This window comes from Haemaphysalis longicornis, unplaced genomic scaffold, assembly GCF_048455015.1.
Source record: "Haemaphysalis longicornis isolate Haplotype H1 unplaced genomic scaffold, Haemaphysalis longicornis Haplotype H1 scaffold_6, whole genome shotgun sequence".
Classification (NCBI taxonomy): domain Eukaryota; kingdom Metazoa; phylum Arthropoda; class Arachnida; order Ixodida; family Ixodidae; genus Haemaphysalis; species Haemaphysalis longicornis.
Window position 1 is genome coordinate 59,139,115 of NW_027526407.1, and position 27,213 is coordinate 59,166,327.

The 27,213-nt window shown below is 47.5% G+C and overlaps 1 protein-coding gene across 4 annotated transcripts in view; it reads right to left on the minus strand.

The window, feature by feature from the left end:
- LOC144142764 (synaptotagmin-1-like) overlaps positions 1–27,213 on the minus strand; it is a 198,015-nt gene that overhangs the window by 82,392 nt on the left and 88,410 nt on the right. Inside the window, exons 1-2 of one of the 4 annotated variants that reach the window (XM_077674468.1) lie at positions 15,182–15,337; positions 121–187 (exon numbers count right to left, since the gene is read on the minus strand). The exons of 2 other annotated variants lie outside the window; for them this stretch is intronic. The gene's annotated coding sequence lies outside the window, so the exon portion shown is untranslated. Of the gene's footprint in view, positions 1–120; positions 188–15,181; positions 15,338–27,213 lie in introns of those variants that run through there. One more of the 4 variants, XM_077674467.1, reaches the window with a different exon arrangement.

Below are 27,213 nucleotides of genomic sequence, written 5' to 3' on the forward strand. Positions count from 1 at the left end.
CGGCTGATCACGCAACACGATATATACACATTCAACATCCACATATCAAAGTTAGACAACAAGTAAATTGAGCAAGAACACCAACGAGATGCATGAGGAGGGCGAGTATAACGTAGTTACCTTAGGTATTCATCCGCTCTTGCTTTTATAGCCAGCACCGGAAAGTCCTCCGATAGAGTCGGGTAGGCTTGTTGCAAAAATAAAATATTGTAGCGATAATTTTAGAATTATGCATTTTAATGCCAGCATATGTGGATTTGCAAAAAATTGTTAATCGTGATTTGGAGTGGGAAAAGTGCTGTAGTTATTATGTTAAATAATTCATAAATTTTCGTTACTATCGGTGAATATTAGTGTCAAACAAGCAGCAGTTGCCAACTACACGGTCTAGCTTTAGTGGCATAGCCTACGTGTATCGTTCTGCGGCGAAGTAAAGTTCGTTAGTTAGTAAATGCAACCGGTTACTATTATTTTACTAGCATTTTTTGTTAAGAGTGAGCACTGCTTCCGATACCTCGCCAAGTGACGAGTAGCCAGTGGTGGGGACCTTCTCTTTTCTGTACCTCGACTGGTCTTTGACAATTAAGTTATCAATTGATACCCCCAATTTTCAGCCGTAGTTATTGCCGATAAGTTTGGCACTCCCCCAAACTGCAGCATAGCTAACGCGTCCGCGCTGAAGAGGACTTGCCTGGCGAAGGACAAAGTTGACTAAAAAAATAACAACAAAGAAAGGTGTTAATCAGAAAGGTCGGGAAAATGCAAACGACAATGAGACGGATAGTGATAAAAAGTGAAGGAAGCGAAGGTATGTTTTTTAAATGCTTTGCACACCTCAATGAAACAGGGGAGTTATTGGCGTCAATTTTTATGGCGACGCTCTTTTTCAGGGCCCGTTGGAAGAGTATTTCTGCCGTAATAAACAGCTTGAACACGAATAATATACAGGAAGACCTGTCGCTGGTGGCATGGCTATTACACCTCACCAGTGTTTAGCGCAAAGAAAATCTTAGGGAACTTAAGGGTGGACAAAAGTTAGTAAACAAATATTACAGAGTTTATTAAAAAAAATTACGTTTGAATGGTCGTAAATAAAACTTCAGGATTGAAAAACGGTGTTATGGGGAGGTGAAATGAAAGCAGGCAAAAACAAAAGTTGGAGAAGAAGCCTGCCTCGCGCTGGCGCGACCGGCGCGAAACAAAAGAAAAACAAAATAAAAACAACGAACCAACTTTTCCCCGAAAGAGAAGAGGGGTGCGCGTGGAGCTTGTCACCAGCCAGTTTAAACCAACCCAATACTCAAAACCCTACCAACCCTTAACCATACCCAAACCTACCTCCAATCAACCCCAACTGAACACCTAACCCAACCCAAACTAAACCCCACCCAACCCACTGGCTGATCTTAACCTGACCTTAAAGGAAACCGCACCAGGTACGCACCAGATGAAGAATCACCCATAATCAAATAAGGAATAACCTCATTACATACAGATTCACTTCCGCTGGCGTGTCTGCTGTCACGCTTTAGTTCTAGGCAAGTTTCAAATCAGTCGCTCATCTCCCGGCATGCAGCGCGGCCTACCAGCCTTGGCGTCCGTGCCAATGGGGCTGCGGTAAACGGACGTGAGTGTGAAGCGCGCCCATTTCAAATTATCCGCTCATCTCCCAGCATGCAATGCGGCCTAGCAATGGCGGCGTCTGTGGCAACGATGCAGCGCAAGGATCACCTGCAACGCTTTGCATGTGTATACCGAGTCCTTACTGCAGGCACCATCACTTCTGTACCTTTGAAACTTTTTGTCAAATCGCATTCCTGCTGTGCACACCGCAACTTGTTATTAGCGTTATTTCTTGATGTACTTTGAGACATTTTGTAATGTCACAAACTTACGTGCCAACTGCATCACGCCTGTAACCGAAATCTCCTTTCGTACACATCTATGCGCGAATGTATCTATGTGTGAGCATGTAGCCACCCTCGGATGTGCTCTCGTTCTTTCATATTTTGAGGTCAACTGTGCCCACATTTATTCATGTAAATAGTTATCGTTGGTTGCTGGAAAAAACGCAAAACTTTACCATCCCTTCCAAAAGAAACTTGAGAGAAGCGAGAAAGCTTCGCCCAATACAAGTAAAGTGCGTCAATGCGATCTAAGACGTTCAAAGAGCGAAATTGCCAACGAAGAACGAACCCATGCGACGATTCTTCGAGCACTTATAAGTCAATAACGCATCTCGAACGATCTAAATGCATACAATACGTGGTTTATGAGATAAAGGTATACTATTGTACTCCTTTTTCATAATCGATGTGTGTGTTGGCTTATCTAGAACCGTTCCTTTTTCGCGATTTTCAAGTAACGGTTTTGACAGAATGGAACCCTGGTTTCACGCACGCGCCGTGTGTCCAGAGATTTTATCAGAGAATTTCCGTCGACCAACTGGTATATGGGAAAATGCATTGGTTTTTTGACAGAGCGCCATTGGTCCCACTAAAAAGCTATCGCTTAAAAAATGTGCATACCACGACGGAATGGCACGATCAGATAGACGCCGGCTTCATAACGCGAGAGACCCATGTTCGATTCCGACCGGATCCTCTTGAGGCACTTTATTAAAGGTGGTAGTCTTTATTGGGCTACTAAAACGCAGAAATTTTGGTCTGTCTGTATATCTGTTTGTCTGTCTGTCTGTGACTCGATTCAATCAGCCGGCCAAAGTGAAACAGAAACTGCGCAATAGTCTTCTATACCCACAGCCAAACCTAAACGCCTAAGTCCAGTGTTAATGTTCATACTTGTCAACATTGTTGAACAAGAACAAGACATTACGCAAATATAAGGCAGAAAATCAATACATGAATAGTATTTGCAGTGTCCCTTTATTGAAAAAATTCACGGATGCTTGGTTTTTGCGATAGCAAATAAAATGCTACGTCAACTGCAGAAAACCGTCGCCTGCTGTTGCCCGCGCTCCTTGGCGGCATTTCAATCATCAAACGGCAACCGCAACGAAAGGTTCCACCAGACGGGTTTTGCGTTCCGCTTGGAACGCTTGTGCAGTAGGGCAAAGTGGAGCTATAAACGTTGTAGGGTGCCTCGATTCACGCGCGTCTTCGCCGTATGGCAGCGCTGGCATCGATGCACTCGACGTGGAGCAGTGGAACGCGGCAAATTTAAATTGACTTGGTCAAACCTTTAGCCTGTTTACCTTAGGAGGAGCGCGACGGAAGAGGAACAGCATGAGAGGTGAGCGGGAAGCGAAGGGAGGCAATTACTTGGCAAATGTCGACAAAGACTCTCGTCTTTTGTCGACATTTGCAACAAGAGGACTAGATACGCGGCCAATTTTTTTAGTTTGCTTTTATCTTCCGTTGCTGCGCGAATTAAATGACTGAACTAGAGTCGTCATTTGCGAACTGCCGGCGAGTTGAAGCTTTAAAAGCTCGCGGGTGCCCTTCTAGATTGGAAACACTAACTTGCTGGCGATGTCGAGCTGAGAATAACAAGAAGCGCCCACGGAACCCTAACGAGCTTTGACAACCAAGTCTTTCAAGGAAAACATTTCCTTATAACAAAAAACTTTAAAAATTTGTCAGTTTCCCCATCGAAGACGTTTGCTTTTTATTAAGCTGTTGTCATTCGCGAGCGGTATATGGAGATTCAAGCTGTTGTCCAGAACAGTAAAAATAAGATTCCGCCAGAGGTTTACCTCGCGAGCGCCATTCACGTCATGAGCACTTTCGTTTGAACCTGAAACCACCTTTTGAGGCACATTATAGTTCGCTCGATGGCCTTACACATAGCCCGAATGAGCGCTCGAATTTGAAGGCTAGGGGCAAAAAAAAAAAAAAAAGAATAATAGTGACGTCATTCCACCCGTCTACGCCACATGGCGAAAAAACAGGAAAAGAAAAAGCCATCGCGACAGTGCGTTCGCAGGCAACGGTGTGCATTATGCCAACTTCAAACGTTAAATCATAGCCGCGCAGGTGGTGTGCTTCCAGGGAACAACAGCATTCCGTCGCATGTCAAACGGTACAGCTGTAACGGCCTGTTGAAGCCTTCGCCATCTTATTGTAGCCCCTCGTGCAATATTTGACGAGAGGCAGTGTACTGAGTTCGGTATAGTTTCAATGTGTTTAAATACAAATGAAAAAAAAAAAATGGCTGCGGCTTAGCTCCGCTAACCTTGGATATGCAAAGCAAAAGCTTGTCTTAGTCTTGCTGATTCTTGGTTTCGCTTGGTTAACATTTGATTTAGCTGTATTGCCGACCACGTCTCAAAGCCGTTCGGTTCCGTGCAATGCTCACAGGATGCGGCCGGGCGAATGCGGTGTTCATTCATGGCGAACGCACCGTTCCTCTTTGCCGGGCGCGATACGAGTCACGTTGCCCGAAACGACCCAGCGCCGCATGCATGGGAGGCTGTGGGGGTGGTTGGCTGCCTCGGCCGCAGCGGCGGTGGCGACCGCTGTCGGCCCCCGTAGGCGCCAACAGCGGGCCCGGCGAATCACCCTATGCGCTTTCCCGGCAGATGTGAAATACATAGCGTGCGTGTGACGTCACCGCGGCCATTTTTGGAGTACTGTTGGTGAAATTTCTTGCCCTGTTTCGCCGCGACAGGAGCCCCCATTTGCAAGCTGTTACGTAACAACACGTCCCTTTTTACGCAAGCTGAAAATGTTAATGTGCGACGTAAGCGTTCCCGCCAACTATTTAAATTACGTCACGTCTTCTCAGCCAATCACACAGAGGGCGTGACACACCAGCCGTTTTGTTGTTGAATAGCAAAGACAGGCCTACGTTGTCATGCCCGCTGCATTTCGTCTAGTTTTTCATTGCTCGCCAAGAATCATGCCCTTTGAATCGAGAGAAATAAGGCGAACTTCAAAACTGGGGCTAGTAAACGTCATGAAACGTCAAAATGACGAAGCCGCACACAACCGCTTTGTCAACCGGAAGCCCGTGACCGAAACTGAAAGCGAATCAGGGGCGGTATTCTCGTAACTGTCCTTTTTGAAAACGTCCCTTTTGCGTCCTTTCATCGTGACGTACTTCCGGTTAAGCAGTGGGTCGATTCAAATACCGTAACTGTCTTGCAAACGCATTTTAAAGAACTGAAACCGTATCAGAGTATATTTTATGTGTTTATTGTTCCGCGAGCGAACCAACAATAAGGCGACGAAAAATCGTCTGCTCCAAATCGTCTGCTCGGTGTAACCACGGCTCATAGCTCCGCCGTGCTTGCATGGCGTCACATCCGGGTGCTCGCTTTTAGCCAATCAGGGATCGCTCAAAAGGGACACTTTTGAAAGGGACACAAAAGGGACAAAACACGGGAATGCCGCCCCAGAACAGACTTCCCGCGAATTCACAATTCACGGTGAATTTAGTGCGTCGAGAATAGCGCACCTGCTCTAGTTTTCCCAGTAATGCTCGAGATAAGAGCGGCAGACAATTTCACGTGCTTCTACCGGGCAACCACTGCACCAACGCGGCCACGAAAGTGACGTGAGAGCAATCTATGTATTGTAAATGCTTCGTTATATCCGTTATTCCGTTACAACTTGATTAGTTATAGCCTGTTTAAACTGCGTTTAAGAGCATAGGCATTTGCCGCCTGCTCTTTATCGAAATCGTATGCACTGGCGCCCGCGTGAGTGCAGAGAAAAAATAATATTAAAAAAAACAGCTGCGGCATTTGCGGAAACTGCGACTATTTTTTTTTATTTCTTTTTACGAGATACGAGCTGTTGTGCGATGCTTGCACCATACGCACGCAAAAACTTTCGTGACCGCTGGGCACGAAATGCCGCAGTGTCGCATGACGTATACAACACATGCGATTCTTAGCTCGAAACCGCGACAAGAGCACATTAGCTACGTCACAAGAGCGGCGGTTAAACCGACATTCAAAAACCGACGCAGACGTCAGTGGTCAGCCCACGAGCGCTTACGCGGCTGACTGTATTTTAACAGGACTCAACACGACAAGAAATGTGCTCCACAGTGTGTAATTTTTTACACCCTCATGGGTAATTTTCACTGTCTATAACTAACCCCTTGCACGCTTTTCCATTGTGCTATAAATGACAAAACACCATTTAAAATGTTGTTCACTTGCGTTTCGGTAGGGCGTTAGTTATAGACAGTGATAATTCCTCTTAAAGGCATAACTCATTTTACAGTCTAGTGTTTTGACTTGCACAGACGTTCGTATAACGATTTCTGGCGGAACGCCTGCTTGAAAGCTGATACAGAAAGCTCCGTTACGCAAAAAAGCATAGTTTCCTTTCTTTTTTTTTGTCACTCGTAAGGAATCACGCACAAAGGCTGCAGCGGTGAATCGCCTGGTGGGCGACTGCATTTCAGCGTTCGCGCCGAGCGATAGTGCTGAAAGGTTATGTTAAAAGTTCAAACTCCTTAACATGCGCATTCCATTTCGTGCACGTTGGGATAAAACATCAGTGGTTACGTAGCTTTTTTTTTTAGTTAACTAAGGCCACAACGCCCCCCTCGACTATGCTGTAGTTACCACAATGCTCAAAGGTCATTACTCAGGAACGCGCGGGTGTCGATGCCTGTATCGCTAAGGTCACAACCAATGACAGGGATAACGTTCCACTCTCCTATTTCTCTTATCGAGAAACTTTCAGCGTTGCGTCAACCTATTTGGGTTTTAAAGCAGTTTGTACTCGATATGGGTGACCTTATTCCAATTTAAATGCTCTAGGTGAGTAGTCAAGTGATTTGCATTTTGCTAGTCGCGCACCAAGTAAAATCATGTGCCGGGAGCGGCTATTTGGATGACGCACTGCTTATGTTGATGATGATGATGATGCTGACGACGACGAGGATGATGGTTATTACTGCTTGCACTAACGCAACTAATCAAACAACTACTTCGGTGGCAGCGGGTAAAAGAAATGGAGGAGGCGAAAATTAAAAAAAAAAAGCCGTTCCACCCAATGTGAAAGTTGTCGGAAGTGCAGAGCAGTGATTCGCCATAATGGGCTGTACCGCCGTTATCTGCTTACTGCTACCACCCCATGCAATTCAAATTCCCCGCCTTGGCAGTGCTCGTGCGCCCCCTGCCTAAAACTGCGCCAGCGGGAGTTGTGGAATTGGATTGGATTGGATTGGATTGGTTTGGCTTGGATTGGCTTGGCTTGGCTTGGCTTGGCTTGGATTTGGATCGGATTTGGATTGGATGATAAGCAGCAGTAAGCCTGATAATCAGCTAATCCTAGACAACCAGGAAAGCTAAGAATAACCAGTTGAACCATAGCTCACGCTACGTATATCCTGGCATAGCCGTTTGGCTTTCGAAGCCTCTGGGTTTCGCCGCGGCGAAGGCACCGTGACAGGCTACACCGTAACGCCGTGGCGATATGCTTGGTTCCAGCGAGCGAGCTAGGACGACAAGGCGAGCGCCTAAAGTGCTCTGCACTTAAAATGCCCGTGTTCGAGATTCCCTGGCGGTCAAAATTAATCCAGAGCCCTCCACTACGGCGCGCCTCATCGCCTGTGTAGCGTCGGCGCGTTAAACCCTACAATGAATGAATGAATGAATGAATGAATGAATGAATGAATGAATGAATGAATGAATGAATGAATAAATAAATAAATGCAGGATGGTATGGAAGGAGAGACGGCACCTTTTGAGGGTGTCCGGAATCGTATTACTACCGGTAGAAGCCCCTAGAACATTTACATCGTCGACTACTCTGCTAGAAGTTCAAGCGACACTAAACGAGGGAATTTTCGGCGCTCATGGCAGCGTTTAACGTTACTCGAGTCGAAACATCTGGATCCGTCCTTATAACACCCTCCGAAAAGCGTGGATGACAGCGTGACCCGTTCCTAGTGGCACCATCGCTACCCGAAGAGCGGTTATGAGCCAGTAATGAACACTGCACGAAACCTAGAGGATTCGTCTTCGAACACGTCTTCCCTGCTGGCTTTTAAAACAAGCGAATAAATTAACGCGTACCGTCTCCATCAATGCAGCATGGGACGCGTGTTCTTCGAAAGCTGCGCGGGGCTCGACTTCGCGAAAATTTCTTCACTCCTCGAGTTTTTGTGAAGTATCGGCGAGTGGCTTTTCCTAACCGACCCCTCTGGTCCACCTCCGCCTCCCTATTCCATTCCCTCCAATCCCGACCCCATCCCCGTCTGCTGCATTTCTTTCGTTTTATTTTTCCTCATCCTTAACCCTTTCTCCCCCCTGCCGCACTATTTCCCCCTTCCAACGCGCTCTTCTTCCCTCCCGCTCCCTCTCCTCACATTCCATCAATTCTCTCTCATTCCCGAGACTCTCCTCATCACTCTCTCTCGCGTCACACTCCGGAGCTTCCATTTCATGTCTTTCCAAGTCCTGTTCTCCTCGTTTTCCCTTCCCGCCACCCTGCCCCACCTTCTCCTGCTAGGCTTTCTCATTCTGCTCCCCCTCTTCCCCTTCTCTCTTTATCCCAGTCTCCCTCCTCCGCTCCTTCCGATTCCTAAACATGTATCTTCCCCTGTCCCTCTCTCGGCTCTAATTCCATCACCATCGCAAATTGTTCCCATCCCCTCGTTCTCACCCACTCCAATCGCTTTCCTCCCCCTGCCCCTCGCTCCTATGCACCCTCAGCAATCCCTTAGCCAACCATTCATTCCCAGTGGGCCAGTGACGCTAGTTCCCAGCCTCTTCAGTAACGTTTCGAGTTTATTCGAGTGACAGACAGACAGACAGACAGACAAAATAAAGGTCTATAAAGTAAATTAAAAGCCCAACCCGTACCACATACGTATCACGGGTGACGCCAATTAAGAATAAACAAACTGGACCGAAGTCAAAGAGTTTTTAAGAGACAGGAAAAGAAGAAAGAAAGAAGAAAGTAGATAGATCTATCACGCGAAACCAAGCCAAGGGAGGGGAGGCAATCGGCGCTATTTTTTAAAGGAATATGTGAAAGCTCAGTTATGAATCAACATGTCGTTCTTCATACACGTGATTTTGATATGGAAACATGTATGCAGTTTAAGTGCTTCCTCGATGGTGAAATCTCGTGCACGGACGGACGAACGGACGGACCAAAATTACCGCGTTTAGGTAGCCCAAGAAAGAGCACCGTCATTAAACCAATTTGCCAAAGAATGTTTAGCTGGCATAACGCGCAACAGATGGCGTACTCGAGTCGCAACCAGCAAGCAGATGTACGCGGGGCTTCGGGAACCTAACACAACGCCAGGGCGCATGCGCCGTGAAAGTATCCGTCCTTGAAACAGGAAGCGCTGTAATGGAGGCGGGCGGCCCTGCTATGTTTTCCTCGAAAAAAAAGGAAGGAAAGTAAAAAGAGGGACGAAGGAAAACGGAAATTAGCTACGAAAAGGCAACGTTGAAAAGAAAGCGAGAAGTAGCAAAAGAAGTCGAGGACAGTTTGCGTAGGGCTCCGAGAGAAACGCTCCTCCCCAGAAGTGCGGACACGTTTCTGCCTGCTTTCGGTGTGATTTTGTTTCATTTTATTTTATTTTGCGGCGATGAATTCGCAGGAGGGAATGAATAAGCCGGTTGGTCTTGCACACAGCGCGTGTCCCTATTTCGGGCGTAACTTCGCGAAGCCCGTGGAGGACGCCGCTGTGCGGCATTGACAGGAAAAGCAGAGGGGAAAAAGGGAAACCCTGGGGGCCGCCCGCACAAGATTACTCGTAAATGTCACGAACGCCGGCCGGAGATTTTGCCGATTGAATACGGGCAAAACTTTACTTTTGCTTCGCCCTTATACATTCCTCGACTTGAGTAGCCGTCGCTCGGGTAACGGGGAGAAATATTCGGCATTTCGATTACCGAGTGAAACAGGACTCGGGAATTTTTAATTAAATACCTTGGAACTTCTCCTCCAGCCATTGTAGAGCTTGGATGACTGGATATACGGGGATGATTAATCGAAATTCGAGGCTACTGGAAGAGATGAGAATAGGATGCAGGCGTATAATCGACTGCAGGTGAGGCCTTCGAAGAGCTAATTAGCCACGAAGTTTCCCGGAATGCGCGGGAATATTTAAAATTCTGTAACTTGAGGAATAGACGGGTGAGCGTAATCGGACACTAGTTGGCGTCCAAGCTTTCGGACACTTGCCGTATTTGCGCGCCGAGGCAAGATGAGATGGTAGAATATGAGGCGGGTGCCTATTCAAGTGCTTGTGAGGCGCTTAAACATTTAATTAGCCACAGGAAAGGAGCCGGAAATGAGCGGGAATATTTGAAATTTGACGCCCCGTGGTGGTGGCCGTGAGGACTCGAAAGGGGAGAGGGGTAATTGGGCACTAGTTGGCGTCGAACCTTTGGGGCATTTGTCGAATTTAAAGGAGCCACGAAGACAAAATACAAGTTGGGTTTATTAGAAAGACTGCTTAGTCCCGATAACAATGATACCTATATCACCGAAATCTTCGAACCAATAACGGAGATATTAAAGAAAACGTGTGAAGCCGTGGCGACCCCCTAGCCAATTTCCCTCAACTTTTCTATGACGTCACGGAACCTTGTTTGTGCGATTAGAGGCCGCCTAACTGACCTGTCGAGACCACACATGAATGGACGTCTGTAATGGAGCCTCTAGTTCCATTTGACCGCATCACTTGAATGCTAACGTGCAGTTAACGCACTGAAAATGATATTTTATTGTTGGCACGTATGACGTCATTCTTGCTCATAACACGTCACTGTGGCGCAAAATTTGAATGTTTTTAAATACTTCTTGCTTTTTTCGTTAAAAAAAACATCTTTTGTGGCTGTAATTGAGCTGAGTGAGATACTGAATCCTAGTTCTTTCAAATTAAACGAAGTTGTATTTTCTCTTCATGGTTCCTTTAAGAACCATGGCAAAAGGAGACTGGTGGGAATACCTGAAGGTATAGACTGCGGAGTCGAGCACGTTCGACAAGGCGGGAATGGTTACTCCAATGGTCGTGAGTCTTTGGAGAACTTACGAGCACTCTGAGAGGTTAGGCATTGATGTCTGGTACTGTATTCATACGTGTATGAGTACCCAAGACCGGAGCCCGCCGTAAAGGATACAACGTTAAAGCTCCACTCAACCTGCCACTACCTTCATAGCTACCGGGCATAGCGATTCTTTGGTAACAAACGGTTCTCTAACTCCGAGCAATATTTTCGGAGAGAAAAAAAATAGACGTGAACGTAAATATCAATCATTGCGACCAATACTGCTTGAAAATATTAAGGTGGCTTAGGAGCAGGGATATTCAAATCTGTCCGTTCACACGAATACCTCGCACTTGCGGACACCCAGTGAATCCAACAACGCTTGAATAGACTAAAGTGAACCACGAATTCAATATTGAATACTAAACCTTTCTTCCTATATATTTCGCGCCTATACTGACTTTTGAATAAAGCAAAACGTTTTCACGCGTTCTCTTCGCAACTGAAGGTAATATTAATTGATACAATAAATAGAGAGTTACGGCAACCCAAGCTCTCTCAAGTAAAAAAAAAAACAGCTATCTAAAAAGAGCTGCGGTGATTGCGAAGTTTTGCGACGACGTGAAGTATACGTTATAGAAAATTTAAGCTTCTTTCGTTGCATGCATAATCTCCAAGTATGAGTACTAGCTTAACCTTTACTAAATAAACCCGTCTTGGACACGTAAGGTCGAAACAGGAAAGGCCACCCGCGACAAGGAAAACGGGAGGAGAAGGAAAAAAGAACGCAAACGACGATAACTTGAAGGTCAAACAGGAGACGTTCAGTAGAAATAAATCAATACGCTCTGCTGAGGTTCGACGCGGAAAAAATAAAGAAAAAAAGAATACCGGGGGGGGGGGGGGGAGGTGGTTACAACTCTTGAATGACGAATATAATGACGACGGAGGAAATTAATCGCATTCGCCGAAGTAACCTTAGAACGCGGGTAAACGCTGACATGCTTTCGCCGGCACCGCTGCCTTTCACGCAGCAGCTAAGCAATGAATGTTCCCTCCTACGCGTGATGGATATTGATTCGACGGCGCCCCGGTGATTTCTTATTGTTGCTCCTCGTGCCGGCGCCTCAAGAAGCGGGTCTGGAAAGATGAAATTCGAAAAGTGGGGCCTCTTTTCCCAGAGTCGAAATCACAGAAAGAGCGTTTCGTTTGCTTCCCCTCGTGTTCGTGACCTTTATATTGGTTCACATACACACGTGCGGATCGGTTTCACCTGAGGAGATGCGTTTAGAACAGACCACCCCAGCAGCAAACCGGCCGCGTATCCCCTTGCTTCGCCTCAAACGTAGTAGAAAGGTACGGTATTCCCCAGGGCTCTCGCTGCGTACGGTCCTTTCCAAACTTTCTATAGGCCACGGCATTGTACCCGAGCCGCAAAGATTTCGACAAGGAAGCATGAGGTTTAACTGTTACGAAAACATTTTAACACGAAAGTGTTTTATTCCCGGATACACAATTTCGCTGACGTCACATCCGTCTGGGAAGTGACGCCAGTACAACGAAGCAAGCGACCTGTAAAGGGTGCACCCCTGCACACAGCGTCTTCTTGCGGGGACGCAACCTTTAGTACTAAGGAGTACGCTATCCTTAGGGTTGTTCGCTTTGGGTTTTTATATTTTAACACGAAAGTGTGTTATGCCGCGATACACCAAGATTTTCACTGGCGTCATAGCCGTCGCGTAAATGATGCCAGTACACCTTTGCCGAAGCGACCTTCCAGCAGGACGTCGCTCGCCAAGCACACCCACAAAGCAGCCACCGACCCGCAAATCATGCTGAGCTGCAGATTTCACTGCAGATTTCACTTTTGCGCTTCACTTATTCCTATGACAGAGGAATCAAACACAGTTTTTTATGCATGTAAAAAAGAAAGGTATTTTCTCCAGCATTCAGGCATAAAACGTTTCAGCCTCGTTTGGGAGGTAACCTTTTACTTCAAATTTTTAGTGGCCTATGTCCTTTTGGCATGGCGTAGAAAATTTTGGCAGGACTGTACCTTCCTCTCCTTTTTCTCCCTCTCTCTCTCTCTCTCTCTCTCTATTTCCCCCCCCCAACCCTTCCCTATCCTCTCCTCCCTCATCGCTCGTCCCACAATGTACGCAATAAGGATTTGCCAAATTCAAATTTTCCGCGTTAGCACAGCTCGCTCGCCATCTGTAGCATATCACGTCTTTTTCCTTATGTTTTGTTTTTCGCTCCATGGGGCGGGCGTATAGTATTAGTTTTTGCTCAATGTCGCCTCTCGGTTTTAACACGTTGGTTGTGTTCTCTTGATTTGCCGTCTTAAAAACCAATTGGACGCGCATTCTTAATAAAAAGAATGCTGTAGACACTAAGTTATATATACTACTCTTTGGCTCAAATATGCCCCCGGTACCCTTCGCGCTTAGCAATTTGGACATGTATGAGCTACGGCAGCAGTTAATTTGCAGCGAAGGCTGATACGGAGACAATTTTAGGACGGATGAACGGATGGGACGACATACAGACAGACAGATGATCAACATTTTTCCGATGCCACATTTTAAGCGACAACTCTGCTACCACCTACTGATACTGATGTACGAGCCGCCTCATTCTTGGGACGTCGGTTGTGAAGTATGCGTATAGACTGCACTTGAACCGACAGAAATACAATCTCCTCGGGAAATTAAGGAACCAGTGACGTGCGGTCTTGTAAGCAAAACAACATTTTTTTCTTGTAGTCACGAAATAGTAACATATAAAACGTACCAACTTAATTTCAATTAGAGCAGAGAGCAAGTTGGATTAAGAAAGGATTATTCGACTAGTGTGAACATTAATTCCGTAAACGGATTAATTGAGAAATCTGCAGAAGATAAACATGCGTGTCATGCTTTTGAGGGTAAAAAAACGTTTAATATGGTGCCAACCGCTGCAACTGCGTAGGCATTAAAAGACTAGGGATCTGGAAAAAAAGTGTTCTTTCGTAATGCGCGCGTGAAAATTCTACGGGCTCCATAGTCTCCATTAGATGTTTTCCTCTATAATCTTTAACCTTCTCAACACAGACAATGGCTCGATCGTTCAAGGTCGGCCTTGCCTCCTCCCGTTGTGCCTCCATACCGTGTTCTCGCTGATATAGGCCCCATTGTTATGATATGCCACGATCTCAATGAAGAGCAGGCGAACTTATTTCGCAATCTTTAAAGACTAGCGGCGCATTTTACTTCAATCAAGAACGCCATTTTCCCAAGATGACATTGACCGTTCGCTGAAGCTTCTACGGACCACAGAAGCAGGCTTTAAGTGGTTGCACCTCACTCACTCACTCACTCACTCACTCACTCACTCACTCACTCACTCACTCACTCACTCACTCACTCACTCACTCACTCACTCACTCACTCACTCACTCACTCACTCACTCACTCACTCACTCACTCACTCACTCACTCACTCACTCACTCAATACCTCCCTCCCTCACTCCCTCACTCGTTCACTGACTCACTCATTCACTGACTCACTCGTTCACTCACTCACTCATTCACTGACTCACTCACTCACTCACTCACTCACTCACTCACTCACTCACTCACTCACTCACTGACTCACTCATTCACTGACTCACTCGTTCACTGACTCACTCGTTCACTCACTCACTCACTCACTCACTCACTCACTCACTCACTCACTCACTCACTCACTCACTCACTCACCCACCCACCCACTCACTCACTCACTCACTCACTCACTCACTCACTCACTCACTCACTCACTCACTCACTCACTCACTCACTCACTCACTCACTCACTCACTCAAGAAATCTTTACACGCGCAGCGATATCCATCACACGACCATCGAGCAACAACACCGAAAAGTAATGGTGTGACTCAACGCTCCAGAACTATTCGACCCACGGCTTGGCCGTTGTAGGACACGACGTCTTTCAGTGAGCAAAAAAACAGAAAACCGAAACAAAAAACACGAAAAATGCTCCCTGACACACAAACAAAGTACATACTCAAATAAATAACAATATAAACCAACTCGTGTCGCAAGAAGTAAAAATACCTCGTCTTCTACAACCTGTGTGCTCTCACCGAGGCCCTGCCCTTGTCCCGTCTATTTCTCGCCCGCAATCTGTTTTGTCTCCCCGCCTCGGGAAAAAAAAAAAAACCCTACTGCGACAGTACAAAAGGAAGCGGCCAGCTCACTTACCGCGGGCTACGCACAATGGAAAGAATGTCGGCCAGCCCTTGTGTAACAACTCGCCTATCCGTTTTCGTGCGAGGGCGGCCGCGGCAGCATCAGTCGTTTCCAAGCTCGCACAGAGAATTCCCGCCGTTCCGCTCCCGTCCGCGGCCCACACGCGCCCAGGCTCACCTCACAAAGCGCAGCGAATAGAGAGGGATGGAGGAGGAGGAAAGAGAAGAGAGAGGGAGAGAGACCAATCACGAAACCTCCCGTTGGGAGACAGCGCAGGCTCATAGATCACCAGTCACACCGCAAGCATGATGGAAGACGGCATACAAGCGCGTGTTTCAGTGGATCCGGAGAAGCAACAATGCGACGACCGTAAAATGAATCTCTGTGCGCGCCGATCTCGGTTTGCGAGGGAGCGGCGTCTGCTTTGTGCCATTCTCGCAACTGTCGCAAACCCTTTGCGTTATTTTAGAGCAAAGCTTTGTACTACCTCTACCAGCGAACGATTCTTTCCTAGCGTGCGGGACAAGAAACTCCCAACGCAGCTGGGGAGGCGGAGGGCGATTTTCATTTACGGAGCACAGTGTAGATGGCGCGGCGATAGGGCGCTATTACCCAGCGTTCCCCGTGCTCACCCCGGTGGGCGCGTCGGCGGGACCCTTCCGCCGGCTTTGTCGTCTGCTTTAGCGACGGTTGTTTTGGGCCTGTTTTGGCGCAGCTTCGCGTTCATTGCGCGCTTACTTCGCACAGCTTGATTAACTTGTTCGACAGCACCTCCTGTGTAACCCGGACCCGACGGAATTGAGTGATCGTACGGCCAAGATATGTTAAAGATTGGTTTGCAGGGCGGGAAAACAAAATGTAGAGACCACTTACAGACATCTGGCCGTTGGAGAAACGCCACCTTTTGAGCACCGCTTGTCACGAATGGGACTGAGTTTTCTGAATCGCTGAATACCAATTCGGTTGTGTTTTAACATGTATTACAAAAGACGAATGGAGCAACTGCTTCTGATAAATAGCGATTGTAAAAGTTCCGTCAGCTTTCTCGCAATTCTCAAACTTACGAAAATATTTAATTTAAATCTCTATAAATGGGAATCACGAAGCTCACATGCCGGATTATTTCAGTGTCTGCGCTTGTGCCGCGCGGTGGTGTAGCCGCAAGATAGCACATCAGGATGGCTAGGTTCCGCTGTCTGACCCTTCGAAACACGCTCTTCTCCGTTTTCTTTCTTCCGACGCACGGCCGGGCTACAGCGGCGGCGTCCGCCACTCTAGCCCAGGCAACGGCTGGAAGAATGGTTTAACTCTCTAGAGCCACGTGTGTGAATTCAAGGGACGTCACATGAGCAATTGTTGTGGGTGTCGTCACAGCTTTTCTTTCAAATAACCTTCACAGAGCGGATTGGAGCCAATTTTTTAAAAAGACTCCACAAGGGAGTGTTACGAAATAGCCGTGTTGTACGAAAACGGTTACAAACGCCGCAAGTTGTTAACGGTAACGGTACGACGATGCACTTTTAATAATGGAAGGTCATAAAAACAATGTCGTGTGGAAGGCCGTGCCATCCTAAGGTATCGCGGCAAAATTAAAAAAAAAAGAATTACGTGGACGCTCCGAACCTTTCAAGATTGTGAAAGCTGAAGCCTCGCTGGACATTCCGTTGGTCTGCCGTTGATATTTCTGCTAAACTTTGCGGCCGCACCCATCATCACTTGGCAGCCCCTGGATAGGGGCGGCCATTTTGGTTCTATTCATGTTGAGGACGACGGTTACTTATCGGGTTTGTTATGGTTACTAATGGTTACTATGGTTATATGGTTAATATGGTTACTATGGTTATTGGTTATGGTAATATGGTTATTGGTAATATGGCTATTGGTTATGGTAATATGGTTACTATGGTTAATGGTTAATATGGTTACTAATCGGTTACTAATGAGACATAGAAGGCTTTCGCCTTTAAATGACGCACAAAATGTTGTGCCCGAACGGAGTTGGGCTTCGTCTCGGGCTAGTTGATATTGAATAATCAGCAGCTTCAGCACACACACAAAAAGAGCACGGTCAAAGAAGACAAGCACAAGAGCTTGTCTTGTCATTGTCGTTCTGTGTCCTTGTTGTTTATTTGTGCGCTTAAGCTGGGATTTGGGTGTCGGGAGTCTTGGAATGGATATAACCTGTGCTGAGGAAAAGGCATGCGGCGGTAGCGATGTGATGTGGTTGGCTGAGAAAACTGACTGCGATAAAAGTTGTCGTAAATGGATAGTGTAGAGTTTCAGCGGTGACAACCTAGGTTTGACCGGCGAGATTCAGTTTAAAGGAGTGCCATACATTGATATAATAAGATAAACATAATGAATGAAGCGAACAGCGCGATCTCGCACTGCTTCGGTATGAGACACAACTTACCCAACGGGAAGGTAGAACGGCCTGTTCTGTGTTCTAAACCTCAACAACCGGGGGCTCAGGAGCTCTCGTTGTAAGGACCATGACCCCAGCTGTTGGCCAATGTATATGATTTAGCTGACAGGTTTGGAAGGGAGGCGGGTTTAGACTTCGAACGCTCTGTTTGTTTGAGTTCAACGGTCGGTGGATCAACGGCAGCCCTGAAGACATTTCCGTATGCATGAACGTCCCAACGTACTTTTTTTGTCGAAATTTTCTTGCCCAAGCCGAAAGTGCGCAGGCCACAAAAAATAATATGTACGGGCTTACTTCCCGAGCGAGGTCGAAACACTTTACGCCGGAAGGATAGAGGAAGCACCTTTCTTTCTTTTTGTCATTCTCTCACATTTAAAGTAAAGCTTTTTCATTGAATTCTTAGCGGTCAAAAAGGCTTAGCATTGGCCTAGAACATTTTGACAAAGAGTGTACTTTTGAGCTGTACACTTGGATCACAACACGAAGTACGCGCTTCTACGGGGTAGTCGACGGTTGAATTTGGCGCCAAATGTGCCGAAGTCAATACTTCCGCACCACACGCAGTTACAACCGCACACGAATGAAACAGATGACGGCTTCATTAACAAGGTAGAGTACTCATTACCATGAAATTTACAAGCATAGTGATGCGTTCGGAGTCAGTTTCCTGTCTCTGCACATGCTCCTTTGAACAGATATATAATTGGCCATTGACAGCCGTTCAGCAGCATAATAGTTTTTATAAGAAGTATCAAGGACGACTACACAGAGGTGCTGTGAAGCTCAGCGCCAGTGGAAGTTTGGGTGACTAGCTGGTTCAAATGAGTTCATTGATTGATTCATTGAATGCTTCATAGACATTCCCGTAGTTTCTCGTAACTGAATGAGATTGTAGTCGCGTTATCATGCCTTGGCCACTCCCCTTTTGTGGGTACGTTTCACTCTTGTACGGATTACGTCACCGTTTGTGCAAACGCTGTTAAAGTCTGAGAATGCCAGAAGCGTACGCTGGAAGTCTCAGTGTCTGCATGAAAGCCCCTGCTGCGTGGACTGCATCTCGTCAGATACAACAATATGGAAGCATAATTATAATAATAATAATAATAATAATAATAATCATCACCACAATTACCCCCACCATCATCGTCCTCAGTCCTTTTGCGTCCAGCGCGGAACGAAGGCTACTCCCATGTTCCTCCAGGTGTTCCTGTGTAGCAATGTCCTAGCCAAAGTCGAAGTCAAAGTCAATTTAAGAATACCATCGAGTTAACGGTGTTCGTATTCTTCTAGTCCCACGTCCCGATAGCGCCCATGTTGCCGTAATTGGCCAGCGGTTGTCAGTTCCTTGCAATATATGTGTCGCTCCAGCCAAATATGGGATTCAGCCGAGTACGCACAGTATGGAGTACGTGCACTAACCCGTTGGGCCTGACAACCGCCATAGCTACCACCACACACCCGGAAAGTATGCTGAATGCATAGGGCACTTAGTTGCTCCGGTTACTTATGAACGGCAATATAGCGATTGTATACACCAGTATTCGACATGACACGGCGAAGAATTGCGGGCATGAAGAAAAGGTACTAGAATTAAAGCCGTCGCGTTCAGCAGCGTTTAGAATTGTACCTTCATGCTTGCAGAAGCACTTCACGGTTAGCCAACATTTTCGTATTCAACCACCGCTTCTCCATCTTTTTATATCTCGCGCAAATGCACCCGAGTTGTTAATAACGCGATAACAGGACGTACACGCGCGAATTCAAGCTGATGTACACAGGTAGCAAGCGCTGTAAACCCCACCCCCACACATGTGGAAAGTATGACGTCATTGGAATGCAATGACGCTGTGGGAATGAACAGCTCTGTAGATGGATTGCGAAAACGACTTTTAAACGATGCATTGTCCAGACGCTGGTATTGTTTTCGATGACGCACGGGCCTCTTAGATAACAAGTCACGTGAAGTACTTAAGCGGTGACTAAGACGGGGTCATCGGTCAAAAATTTACGAACAAATAAAAAGTTCTTGGTCAGTTCCTATTTCGAACGAATTGGTAAAAAGAAACACGATCACAAATGTTGGCGAGTTTGTTTTCACGCAAGAACGCGGACGCAGGGCCAAAATCAACCTACAGTTCGCATTGTCCCTCTTGTGGTAAAAGTTCGCGACATTATTTCCCAGGATTCCGCTGCTTGACACATAAATGTTATTAATCAGGGGATGTATAAAAATTCCGCTTCCCAAATAGAGGGAACATCGGCATCGTACTGCGGTGTGCCGTCCGATCATCCGCAAGTGAGGGGTGAGGGGGCTCACGGCGTGTGGCGCTCGCACTCGTGAGTTGCCACTCACACTCACCCTCATTTGTCACTCAGCCCTCACACCTGTCTCATTCAGGCCTCACTCTTGACTGGTGAGCGAGTGATAAGTGGGTGCACTAGTGAGCGAGCCTGCGTACTTGTGTGCGCATCTGCCTCTAGAGAGGACCGGGCTTAGAGCGATAGAGGGATGATTCGCCATCCCGCTCATCACACCATACTCCTCACGTTAGGACAAGCGGGCCATCTTCCGGATGACCGGAGAAGGGGATGAGGAAGGTGATGAGGATGCTGTGAAGTCACGAACGGGAAAAGGATTTTTCTCGGAGCTGGGTTTACATCCAATTCTACACTCTTTTCGTACCTTTTCTAGTATTGTGCGATTAAAAACAGTGACGAAGGAGGAGGGGGTGACAAACGGGGGCCAATCATACACAACTAAACCTAACGCTGGCGCGAAATTCGAAACCAGGCACGGATACACCTGGGGCACTTGCCTGGTGCGGAATGAAGACCGGACGAAACCAAAATGGCGGCGTAGAAGTGGAAACAACGCGAACGTATGAAACCAGCATCTCCCAAGCGCGTGTACGAGTGCAGCGGGCGATTCCAGATGCGCGGACAATTAAGCCCTGCCTGCCTTATCGCGATGCGCGCCGACAACCCCGGAAATGCGACGCGAAGTCCGCGCCTGGAATTGTCGGCCGTGTAGCGACGTTGTGATCGCTATAGAGTTCACCGCGGTTTCCTGAGGTCCGTACACAAAGTACACAGTTCGCATGCCTTTGTCATGCGTCAGGTATTGGGTACAGCTGCTAACAAAGCCGCTCTAACGGTTGGTTTTAGAACAAACGGATAGGGACCGGAAATGTCGTACAACCTCGGCGCTTCTTTCGGCTGTTCCGTTAAGCGTCACAGTCATAAAACTGGGTCACGCGGGACGTACGGAACATTGACATCTGCGCCTGACAGTTGTCGATGCCTAAAAGACTCACTTCGCTGAATCCGGACGCAAAACTGGGTCTAATACAAAGTTCTGCGCAAGCGGCGCGAATTTATAACAGTACAGTCAAGCCGAATAAAAGTGGCCTTTTAAATTCCAGGTTTTCGTACAATAAAACTTCACTTCGTGGCTTTCTTTTGAATCACGCCACGTAAGAAGAGCGAGGGTTTTAGATTGTTTACAATAAAACGCCGAGTGTTTACACACACGGCGCTTTGTTTTAAAATTTCGTGAGACTTAAAGGGACACTGAAGTGATATGTAAACATTGCGGGATTACTAGCGCAAATTGTAGCCCGGAGTCCCCAGGCCATGTTTCGACCACTCTGGGCGCGTTTACGCGATTTTATTTAGTAGAAAAATTAATTGGAAAATGCTGTCCTCCTCTCTTTACGCTCGCCCATTTTCTGTGGCGTTTTCGTGTGACGTCAGGAGGGGCCGAGCTCGCAATTGGCTGTGCTACTGCACGGCTCCCCGGACTTCAGACAGAGTCAGTCGGCCCAGCGTTTCGCCCGCCGGCCGCCGACGGGTCGTCGCAATTCCTACGCTCAGTTGAAACGAAGCCAGGACACGTTTGTGAATGGAAGAATGTGCCTTTCTTTACTTGGTTAGTTTGTACACTGTATCTAGCTCCAAGTCAAGGTCGCTTCACACAAGCACTGCACAAGCGCACATGCGACGCTTCGCTGACTGGTACGCCAGTAGGAAAATATAAGGCCTCTTGAAGGCGGGAGAAGAGTCAGCGAAGTCAATATAGGTACTAAGGAAATAAAATCAACTAATATTTTTACCGCACAGCGTAAAACTAGGGTGCGGGAAGCACTTTTTTGCGCTGGGCGAACAACCACAGCGGTCAGCAGCACGACTACGCATCTGCGAACGCTTTTCCGTCTACGAAATGCAGTTGCTAGACGTGAGCTATTGTGGAAACTCGGGGTACGCTTACTGCACGAGCGCAATACAACAAATAGTCACCTAAGCTGCTTGAAATGCCAAAACTAAATAAAAGTGTAAACGTGTTGTACAATATATGCCTTTTATAACCAAGGTCGGCTGAGCCGGTCTCGTGGCCGAGTAGTCTGGGGCGCCAGGTGTATTGTCGCAGGTGTTTGGCAAGTCACGAGTTCGAGTCCCCGCGGGTACGTGCTTTTTTTTTTTTTTTTGTAAGTTAACTTTTTCGTTTTCTGCCGATGTTTTCTACATTAAGTTCACCTTTTTTTTGGGCCGCAACGTTCATGGCTCTACGAACTAGTTCAGTCTCCGGGGCATCAGGGTCTGAGAGGTAACGGGGGCCGCGCACGCGGCTGCCCGAGCGCTTACCCACCGGGCGCCTCACCCATGCTCTCCCGGCTCGGAGATTAGCAAGCCACTTCTGCGGTTTAGACAAATCGTAAAACATTACTGCGATAACCGCCGGCTTTACCCAGCCCCTGCTAAGGGTCTGAGCAAGGCCGATGAGCGAATACTGCGGCGCCTGCAGACGAACACATTTATGTGCCCTGCAGTAACAAAGCATTTCGATCCTAAAACAGATGGGCGGTGTCTGCACTGTGGGGAGGTGTCCGACACCTTCCACATGGTGTGGGCATGCCAGCGCAACCCTGCGTTATCCCCCAACCCTTCCCCTACCAGAGAGGCATGGGAGGCGGCCCTGCTCAATTGCTCGGGGCTGGAGTCTCAAAGGGCTCTAGTTCGACGGGCGAGAGTGGCGGCCTTGACCAATGGGGTCCCGGAATAGGGACTGCACCTGTGCGGAGCGCCACAGGCCCTAACTCTCTTCTATTCTGATCAAAAATAAAGTTTCACTCCTCCCCCTCCTCTAGAACGCGCGCAGGCTGGCACTGGCGCGCTAGCGAGTTCTCGTTGGCGTGCTGTTGCCATAAGCACCGACTGCTTGCGGGCAGTGGGCACAGGCCAGAATGAACAGACCCTTGGCCTGGTGCGAACACGCTTTTTACGGTACAGGCATGAGTGAGGCAAGCTCCAAATATGGGGGAAAAGCGCATGACATTTGGGCGTCTGCGGGGACGCGGAGGGCGTCCATGCACTGCGTAGGCCTCGGCTAGTGAATGCTACGATTCCAAGCCGTCCTGGGAGGCTTATCGTTATGCATTTTCACAGCTGACAACATGGCAGAAGCACGGTACGATGATTACTGAGTTATTGAGAATGCCCATCCAACAACGCCACCAGTTGTGTTTTACAGAACCGAAACCGAAACCGAAACTTGTTTGGTTGCTCACCTTGGGCATCGTCCAATCACGGTGCCCGCTCCTTCTAACGTCACAGCTTTAGTTGGTGCGGCCGCCGCAAACCGCGCATGGTAGTTTTTCTTCTTTCGGGCTTTGTAAAATAATGATCGATTTGTCAACCGGATAAACGATGAAAAGTGTGCTAATTTGAGCCAGTCTACGCAGTCCAAGCAAAAACGGGAGCTTGACAAATTCACTTCAGTGTCCCTTTAACAAGTGTGCGTGACTGTTCGGCCATTCACGTGCGGCAGAGGCTGTTCTTGGGGTCTACCCGAAAGCAGACGCAAGAATCAATGACGAGAAAAGCTTCTGAAGTGTGCTGGGATAGGCTTAGTCATCCGGCGGTCCCAAATGGCAAGAGAAGCGCCACTTTTTAAACGATGTTCTTAAATGACACTGCTTGTTGTGCACTTGGAAGGTGCCTAATGGTGATAACCCCTCAGTCGATTTGACTCCGTTTCAACATATGACGTTAGCAATTGTACTTTCGTTGTCCTTCCAAACATGGAGTGGCGTGCCACTTTTGGAACCTCAAGAAACTAGCCGCACAATTATGTTCTTGCTGATAGAGGTGTCTCGTTTTCAAATTTAAAGCTCACGGATGTACGTTCCTGAAAGTGGATACGAAAGAAACGTGGAAAGAAAGAAATTTTTTCCTTTCTGTTGTCAATTGGCATGAGCATGTATGAACATGGCATACCAGACCAGGCACGAATAAGATCTCAGCAACTATACCAGTTGAACCTAAATATTACGAATTTCCAAATCTAGCAAAAAAAAAAAAAAATCAGACTCACCCAGCAGTTGCCTGTGGGCTAATCTTCTTTCTGTATTACGAAATTCTCGGTTTAACGAAAGAATTCGCGCGGCCCGGCGAGTTCGTTATACCGCGGTTCGACGTGCACACCTCCGTTACTGCGGACGTAAGAGCTGCTCTGTCAAGGACGTCTCGAGTCGCTTCGCGTCCTCGCACGTGTTTGTTTTTCAAAGGTGTTTGGTTCCCGGTTAGTAAAGCCCATCCAAGGTCAGCAACACTCTCAATAGCAATATATCGCCAACGTCAATACTCCCTACAGCGCTGTACATCCAACGGCAATAGTCTTAAAATCGCCTCCGCTTAACTGTCAAGCTTCTGCATCTAAATGGTCAATACTCCCAACAGCGATGTACTTCCAAGAGCAATAGTCTTAAAACTCGTCTCCGCTTAATTGTCAAGCCGCTGTATCTAAGTGGTTTTTGAAAGCCTCGCGCGGTTACAGCCGAATCGGGGTCAACAACGTTAAACAGACTACCCCAGGTCTCACTCGAGGCTCCGTCTATTTGAAAAAAAAAAAAGATATAATTCTACAGAACGAAAAGGCAATGGCCTGAATACCCTCTCTCGCATTGAGTACACTCCCTGATCTTGAAAATGTCTACAGAATCGTTTCTCGCGACAGGGAGATGGGTAGCACGTGCGTCACTATTTTTTTCAGTTCCAAGCAATAAAGAGAAAAGCTTTCTCGGAGTGAAGCAACACGTGTAGTGAGGGAAATAAAAAAAACGAGACAAAAGTAACGGAAATCATACGCGACTGAAGGAGCGCAAACAAAGCGTGCATTCGGAATTGCCCTTTACGAGATCGAGATCGGTGCGACCTTTCGCGACAAGACGAACGCCTAGCGACAGCGTTTTCCTTTTCTTCTTCGTCTTGGTTCATTTTTTAGCCCTTATTCCATCGCTTCTTAAATTCCGTGCGCGGATCGAGGCGTCACCTTCGATTTGATAACGGCGTTAGTGCCCTAGAAAGCCAGCCTGTCGCACGAACGAATACTGCTCAGTTTATGATTGGCTCAAACTTCAATACAGAATGGCACGAACGGAAAAGCACGACAGAAGAATTTAAAATAGGAGGCGACGGTCGGTAACGGGGTGCGGACACAACTCCGGACGACGCCCGCGAGTGGAAATAGGTCAATCTTTACGGAGGAGCTGTTGGGGACATCACGGATACTTGGCGGCGTTAGGCCAAACAGCAGCAACACTATGACCGCGAGACACACTTGAAGAACGAAGCCGAAGAAAAACAGCCAAATCTTGATTTAACCCGCATTAACGTAGAATTCATGCGCAAAGATCATAACTTGCAGGAGTGAAGTTACACATTCCTACCAAATGTGTTTATTCAAGACAATACTAACGATTACAGCGCTTTATTTAATAAGTAGCGTTCTTTTTTTGGCTCGGAACCTTGAGTTGCGAGGGTCAGATGGCATTCGGGCTTCTCGGCTACAGTGGGTTTTACTCGTCGATCCACAAAACCGCTAGCGCCATCTATCTATATTCAATAATAGCACAACAAATCAGAGACCCTGCCTTACGCTGTCGCGAGTGCAGTCAAAAATAACAAAAACAAAACGTCAGGATAAATATCATGAGTCATCTTTTCCTGCAGAAGCAGATGACCAGCGAAGCTGTGAGCTGTAGCCCAAGAAATACTATCGTCTTTCTTGGGCTACTTAAACGCAAAAATTTTGATGTCTGTCTGAGTATCTGTACGCCCATCCATCCATCCATCCATCCATCCATCCATCCATCCATCCATCCATCCATACATTCATACATTCATACATTCATACATTCATACATCCATCTGTCTGTCTGTCTGTCTGTCTGTCTGTCTGTCTGTCTGTCTGTCTGTCAATTCAGCCCCCGGGCCAAAAGTTAACGGAATTTTCGAACAAGACGTTTATATAGGCAAAGCATATATATACGGCTAAATTTGGGAACATGTTGGGCAAAAAGAAAACATCAGGGATATTGGAGGCAAGACATAAATACATAAGTGATATTCGCATTGTTCAATTAATTAAAAACTACGCACCCGCTTGCGTTTCGCAATAGTAAATAAAAAATTGCGCATTGAAAAATGCTTTGACCTCGAAATACAAAAAGCGTTCACGGCGCCATCTCGTGGTAGTGTGGCACGTTCAAAAGTAACAAATGGTTGCAGTAGATTGCGCCAGCAGGGGAACGCGGCAAAACTGAAATGACTTGAGAACACCTCCACCGTGTTTATCGTGGGAGGAGCGAGACGAGAGAGTGAGAGCGTGATAGGTGGGCGAGGGAGAGAAGGGAAGCATTTACGTGCAGAGGCCGTCGACGACATTTGCAGCGAAGCTTGCAGACACGCGGCCTATTTTTAGGGCGCAGCCCTGTGGCGGCCGTCTCTGGGCCGAGCCGCTTTGTCGGCGGAACCGAGTGAACGATGGCAAGACCGACGAGTGAAAAAAGAAGCGAACGATGAAAGAAAGCAAAGGAGGAGAGTGTCGCGAAATTGGGAGGGGAGGGCGGTTCGCCGTGGCGGCGCTAGCCAGTGCTCTCCAGAAGTATGCGGTGGGGGAGAGGAGGGGGCAACGTGCAGGTTCGAGCTAGTTGGTACTCCATAGCGCAAATTTAAAGCGCAACAAATTTAGACAGAAGACGAACGAAACAAGGACAAGCGCTTGTCCTTGTGTCGCTCGTCTTCTGTCTAAATTTGTTGCGCTTTAAATTTGCACTAAGGAGGGAGCAGTATGCTGTGGCCGCACGAGGCCCTCGACGGAGCGACGCTGGGGCGAAAACGTAGAAGGGCGCGCGTGTGACTATATGATGTGCGTTCGCTCAAGATGCAGTTCGCTGTCCCTTCCTGAGACGCACTTCGCGCGACGCAGAGGCTCATCATCGCTGACGTCGAGAGAACCCACGAGTGATTGCTGCCTCAGCGCACTACTGCTGCGCCCAAATATCGCATTAGGGGGTGTGGTAATCGCCAGCCAATTTTTTAACCCTCAGTCTCCCGTTCCTTCTGTGAGCTACAGGTGCTTCTGCGTCGTACTGGTCTGCCGTTGTCCACGCGCCCTTCCGACAATGCCACGCCCACAGGACGCCCTCCACAATCAAAGCGCTGGATATGATGTCTACGCAGCGTGCGTTGCTAGAAAAACGCCGCCAAACCCGCGGTGCACGCAGGAGAACGAGAGGAGAATTTGAAATCGCTCAAAACCAAAGCCTCGCCCTTGGCCTTG